The sequence below is a fragment of the Chlorocebus sabaeus genome, chromosome 16, assembly GCF_047675955.1.
Source record: "Chlorocebus sabaeus isolate Y175 chromosome 16, mChlSab1.0.hap1, whole genome shotgun sequence".
NCBI lineage: Eukaryota > Metazoa > Chordata > Mammalia > Primates > Cercopithecidae > Chlorocebus > Chlorocebus sabaeus.
The window spans coordinates 28892139-28899183 of NC_132919.1; the positions used below are offsets into that span (position 1 = coordinate 28892139).

The window sequence follows — 7045 nt, forward strand, 5'->3', positions numbered from 1 at the left end:
TGCTGTGGACTTTCAGACCGGCTTCAGTGGAAACGACATTGCCTTCTACTTCAACCCTCGGTTTGAAGACGGAGGGTACGTGGTGTGCAACACGAGGCAGAAAAGAAGATGGGGGCCCGAGGAGAGGAAGATGCACATGCCCCTCCAGAAGGGGATGCCCTTTGACCTCTGCTTCCTGGTGCAGAGCTCGGATTTCAAGGTGAGCAGGAATCCCCTCCCCACCTCTCACCCACAGGACTCCCAGCCCTATCAGGTGAATGTGAACAGCCTTTAAGTAATCACTTTAATTGACATTCAGCCAGAGTGACACCACTATACAGATAACACGACCATTTCAAATTACCTTTGCAAGCAGAGTAGGTCTCTGGGTTTGAGAAGCTGGTGGGTAAGTCAGTCTGTGTATGCTTATCTGAGATAAGGATGTTCCCATCCACTCAGTGTGCAACCCGAGGTCACCTCTCCTCTGTTCCCCGTGAGCGTTTTATGCATATTTAAGTAATACCCCTGCAGTCATAAAAAGGAATGAGATCATGACCTTTGCAGAAACATGCAAAGCTGGAAGCCATTATCCTCAACAAACTAATGCAGGAGCATAAAACCAAATACCGCATGTTCTCACTTATAAGTAGGAGCTAAACGGTGAGAACACATGAACACAAGGGGAGAAACAACACACACCGGGGCCTGGTGGTGGAGGGAGACCATCAGGAAGATTAGCTAATGGGTGCTGGGCTTGATACCAAGATGACGAGTTGATCTGTGCAGCGAAACACAGTGGCACACGTTTACCTAGTTAACAAACCTGCACCTTCTGTACATGTACCCTGAAACTTAAAATAAAAGTTGAAGGGGCTGGGCACGGTGGCTCATGCCTATAATCCCAGCACTTTGGGAGGGCCTAGGCGGACAGATCACTTGAGGTCAAGTGATCCGTAAGCCATTTATACATATATATATAAATCCAAACATTGTTTATTACACAGGTGGACCCTGATATTCATGATGGGTTTTTTGGTAGCATAAGCACCAGGACCTCCAAACTTTCTGGATTTGCAATGACAGGTGTCAGCCACCAGCAGGGTCCAATCATACTGGATGAGGACATCTTTAACCTTCTTGGAAGCCATTTCCACGTATTTCTGGTAACAGGCCACCAGGGCTTTGGAGATGGACTGACAGATAGCATAAATCTGGGTCATGTCATGCCCATAATCCCAGCACTTTGGAAGGCTGAGGCGGGTGGATCACAAGGTCAGGAGATCAAGACCATCCTGGCCAACACGGTGAAACCCCATCTCTACTAAAATACAAAAAATTGTCCAGGTATGGTGATGCGCGCCTGTAGTCCCAGCTACTCAGGACGCTGAGACAGGGGAATCGCTTGAACCCGGGAGGCGGAGATTGCAGTGAGCCGAGATCGTGCCACTGCACTCCAGCCTGGGTGACAGAGTGAGACGCCATCTCAAAAAAAAAAAAAAAAATCTTGGCCATGTGGCCATCACCCTTCACTAGGACGTGGATGTCCACACCAGCAAATCACTCCTTGCTCAGTAGCAGAACTGGTTCCAGCAGCTTGTACCGCAGCATGCACAGTTCCATCATCTCTAGGGGCTGCCTATTCACTTCGATGAGGCCATTGCCACATTTGCAGCCCGCCATGGCTGTGGCCATCTTCTTCCATCCAAAGACCTGCACGGACTGCAGCAGGCCCTTGGACCGCATGGCTATGGGCGTAGATAAAGAGATCCTCAGCGTGCAGCACCACAACTGGAAAAGCCGGTGTTGTATGTTTTAATGCGCACATTTTATAGAACATCTGGGGAATGCCTTAGAGTTCTTCCCATTTCCTGTATTGAAATATAGCCAAAAGTTACTGGATCCATAACACACAAGGAACCAGCAAGTGATAGATTCCTCTTATTTTTCAGTGGCTTGTCTGATGCAACCACTGATTTTGGATACTTCCACTACCATTCATCCACTCATTTCACCCTCAACGTTAACACACCAAAAAAAAAAAAAAAAGAAAAAAAAATCCTAATAATTTTCTTTGTCAAGAAACTTAAATCTCTCAGCTTGTTACCAGGGAAGAAGAAAAAAAGAAAGGAAGGAAGGAAATTTAAAGACTGTGGGTAGTAAATGGCATTTAAACTGGGACCCTCTCAAATATAAAATAATTTTTATTTATTTATTTTTTTTGAGACAGGGTCTTGTTGTATCACCCAGGCTGGAGTGCAATGGCGCCATCTCAGCTCACTACAACCTCCACCTACTGAGTTCAAGCGATTCTCCTGCCTCAGCCTCCCGAGTAGCTGGGACTACAGGCACACGCCACCATACCTGGCTAATGTTTATATTTTTAGTAGAGACTGGGATTACAGGCGTGAGCACTTTGGGAGGCCGAGGTGGGCAGATCCCTTAAGGCTAGGAGTTCAAGACCAACCTGGCCAACATAGTGAGGCCCCATCTTTACTAAAAATACAAACATTAGCCGGTCATGGTGGTGTTCACCTGTAATCCCAGCTACTTGGAGGCTGAGGTATGAGAATCACTTGAGCCCGGGAGGCAGAGGCTTCAATGACCCAAGATCCAGCCTGAGCAACAGAGCAAGACTCTGTCTCAATAAATAAATAAATAAATAAGTAAATAAATAAGTAAATAAATGAGTACTTATGCTCCTCTTTTAATGAAATTGAAACAAGGAAAGCCTGTTCTTAGGGGAGCTGCGTTAGGCCATGTGCAGAGATTGTAAACATTCCTCTTCCCAGCAGGATGTAGGGAAATTCCTTTGCCTTAAACTTTCTGTGTTCAATTGACTTTGGATTATAGGGGTGTTTATCAGAATTTGTTTTAGGAAACCAGACAAGAACTTAAAAAAAAAAAATTGTTGTATCTGACTAAGTCAGACAGAATTCTCTGCCAAGATCCTTTGCTATTTTCCATTTTTAATCCAGTCTGTTTGGAGATCCCAGGAGTTGATTTGGTGGATACACTTTCTGGGGCAAGAAGAGTCCAAGTATTTTCTCAGACCCCTGCCTACTAGTGACTACTCCAGAATGTCAATAAACTTGTGTCTTGTTTATCACATGCCATTTTTTACATATCTTGTTTATTACATACTATTTTTATGTATCAGGTTGGCAAATATGAAAAAGCTGGATAGCCAATCCACTGAAGATGAGGTAGAAAGAACTTGAGCACTTGATGACCAAATTTTGCTGGGAAATCAACCAACGCTGGAACTGCCTGACCTCCAGAATTCTTATGTGAAAGGATACTTTTCATTATTGCTCAGGCCATTTTGAGTTGAGCGTTCAGTGGCTCGCATCAGGAAGCTTCAGGGCTGACATACCACGCTCCTGCACTGTAACACGTACCTGGGGCAGCAGGTCCAGCCCAGGCAAGGGCTGCAGGGATGAAATGCCCAAAACACTGGCAGCTTACCTGGAGCTTCTAGGAAAAGCATGATTGTCCTCCTTCCAGCTTCCAGAGGACCAGAGTCCAGAGGCAATTGGATGGGTTTTGGCACTTTGGAACTGAAGAAAAGTGCCTGTTTTATACCAAGGGCTCAGCTTTTGATGTCATTCATTTAGTTACTCATTATAAGTCTGTAGACAGTGGGCAAGATATGGAAACAAACAAAGGTGTCTAATAAACAGAGCACACCTTCTGGGTCCCCTCCCTCCTACTCTCACCAATCCCCTTTTCAGGGCCAAACCCACCTTCTTCCCAGGGCCTGGTCCCTCTGCCTGTCTCTTTCACAGGAAGTAGAATTATACACCATCTGAGAGCCTGTACAGGGGCTGGATCAGGCCCAATGTGGATCTTGAGAACTGAATATCTTCACCCAGTTTCCCCCAATAGTCACATCTCACATTATCAGAGTATCATGTCAAAATCAGCATTTGGTATGTATATCACATATGCAGATGTGTGTAACCACCACTACAATCAAGATACAGAATTACTGAAACATATAAAACACTAATAAAAGAAATTAAAGAGGGCACAGATAAATGGAAAGATATCCCACGTTCATGGATTTGAAGAATTACTATTATTAAAATGTCCTTATTACCAAAAGCAATCTACAGATTTAATGTAACAATGTCGTACCGGTTTGCAAGCACTTTTACCTCCTGATAAACTCACCTATGTGTGTTCTTTAGATTCAAACATACTGCTGCTCTAGAGGGTGTGAGTATGACTGAGAAAACAGTAATTTAAAAAGGATTAAAATAAGACACCCCACTAGAATATATACAGAATTCTTATAATCAACAATAAAACAACAAATACCCAGTTAGAATTGGACAAAGGACTTGAATAGACATTTCTCCAAAAAACATATACAAATTTCCAATAGGCACATCAGAAGATGCTAAATATCATTGTCATCAGGAAAATGCAAATCAAAACCACAGTGAGATACCACTCCACACTCACTAGGATGGCTGCAGTCAGAGCAACAGATAACAAATGTTGGTCAGACACAAAGATGGGAGCAATAAACACCGGGGACTCCAAAAAGAGGGTGGCGGGGCAAGGGCTGAGAAACTTTCTATTGGGTACTGTGTTCACTATCTGGTGTTGGGATCAATAGAAACCCAAACCCCAGCATCACACAACGTACCCTTGTAACAAACCTGTGAATGTACCCCCAATCTAAAATTAAAATGTTTTAAGTGAAATAAAAGGATTAACTGGGAAAGAAAAAAAACAAGGGTTGGTGAGGATGAGAGGAATTGAGACCTTCCTGCCCTGCTGATGGGAATATCAAATGGTGCAGTCACTTTGGAAAATAGTCTGGCAGTTCCTCCAAAGGTGAAACACAGAGTTACGACATGACCAGGAATTCCACTCCTAGGTATACACCCAAGAGAAATGGAACATACGTCCACAGAAATGTTCAGAAGAGCATTATTCAAAATAGCCAAAAAGTGGAAACAGCCTAAATGTCTATCAACTAATGAATATAAAAAAATGTTATATGCATACAATGGAATATTATTTGGTGATGAAAAGAAAGAAGTACTGATTCATGTTACAACATGGATGAACCTTGAAAACATTATGCTTAAGTAAAAGAAGCCTGTCAAAAAACACCTTATATTATATTATTTGCTTTGTATGAAATGTCCAGAACAGGCAAATCATAAAGTAGATTAGTGGTTGCCTAGGACTAAAAAGAAGACGGCGTGCATGGGAGAGTGACTGCCTAAGGGGCACGGCATTTCCTTTCTGGGTGATGAAAATGTTCTAAAATTCCTTATGATGATGGTCACACAGCTCTGTGAATGGAGCAAAAAGCACTAGATTGTGTCCACTTTAAATGGGTGAATTGTATGGTATAAGAACTACTATTAATAAAACTGTTTTATAGAATAAATAAACAAACTCCCAAGCAGAGCCAGCAGCCAGACTTCTTCCTGTTTCCATGCCAGGGATCTCGCTCCTATTTGCCTTTAATCCATGTATCTTTCTGTTGACAAGAATCCACCCAGCCAGCAAACTCGTGCTTGCTCTGCGGTGACATCACCAGGATGCACCAGGCCCTGGGCCTGACATTACTCTGCAGTCCTTGCCAACTAGGTCAGAAGCCGTGTGACACTGGAAAACCCATCAACCTGTCTAACCGTCAGGTTCCTCCTCTGTGCATTAACAATGACATTGATGCCTGTTTTGCAGGGCACTGGGAGGGTAGAGGGAGGTGTACGCTGGAGAGCTCCCCAAGGGCAAGGCCCGGCTCTGTGTCATTCACTGTCAGGTCCTCAGAGCCCGGGGCTGGCCCAGAATGTGGCCACCATTCCCTAAGAGTTGGATTTGATCCATCAGTGCTGAAGGCAGGGGATAGAGCTTCGACAGACCCCCTGTGTCCTGTCTTCTTTATCTGCAGCTTACTCATCCTCACCCCTTTCACATGCACCCTGCAGAGCAGGTGTTCACTGAGCTTCCACAAAATTCACTAGAGCAGCTGATGGATACTGGGGCCTGGATTCACTGCCAAAGTGTTTCTCAAAGGGCGCTTTCCAGAATACCATGGAAAACTCATTTACTGTATAAGTTTGAAAATCCCTGCCCACAAGTTCACCCTTATACATGAGCAATCGGCTCTACCATTCAGCCCAGGTGTGTGTTTGCTGGACCACCTGGAGGAAGCTGAGGAGACATGAGCTGAAGGCAGAGGGTGAGTCTGAGGTGGGATCTAGAAACAGGCACGAGAAGTTAGGCAAAAATGGGATAATTCTAGCCTTAATAACCTTAGATAATAGTTCACATTATTATTTAGTTAATAGGATTGTTGTCACGTTAAATTTCTTATTTTTTTTAACAGATAAAGTCTCACTCTATCACGCAGGCTGGAGTGCAGTGATGCAATCATGGCTCATTGCTTCCTGGAACTCATGGGCTCCAGCAATCCTCCTGCCTCAGCCTTCTCACTAGGTGGGACTATAGGCACACACCACCATGCCTGGCTAATTTCTTTGACTTTTCGTTAGAGCCAGGGTCCACCTATGTTTCCCAGGCTGGTCTCAGACTTCTAGACTCAAGTGAACCTGAACCTCCCGCCTTGACCTCTCAAACTGCTAGGATTATAGGTGTGAGCCACCACACCTGGTCTAAATTTGTTATGTACCATGGTACTGCAAAACGTCATTATTTAGGGGCAGCTGGATGGAAGGTGTAGGAGGACACTGTAGTGCCTTTTCAATTTTTCTGTATATCTAAAATCATTTCAACAGGAAACATTTATTTAAAACATGAATGTGGTTATCCTTCCATGAGTGTAAAGTACAAAGGCAGGCTCACGGTGTCGTCAGAATTCAGAACACTGGTCGCGGGACTGAGGGTGCTGGGAGGGGCTGGGCATGGTTGGCTTTGTGACCAGGGGGCTGGTGTGTTCCATCTGTCAATGTCTTTCAAGCTGCACACTTTATTAATAAGTTTTTGTAAGTTTAACAAAAAATAAAACGAGGATGTGAAGCTTGTTTGGGTTGTTAAGCCTTGGGAACTTATCCAGCCACGAGCCCTGGCCCAGATGCTT

At 44.2% G+C, this 7045-nt stretch overlaps 1 pseudogene; it reads right to left on the reverse strand.

Annotated features, from left to right (window-relative positions):
- Positions 1-283: 283 nt before the first annotated feature.
- On the reverse strand, positions 284-1722 carry LOC119621947 (small ribosomal subunit protein uS9-like; annotated as a pseudogene).
- Between the last annotated feature and the right edge of the window lie 5323 nt (positions 1723-7045).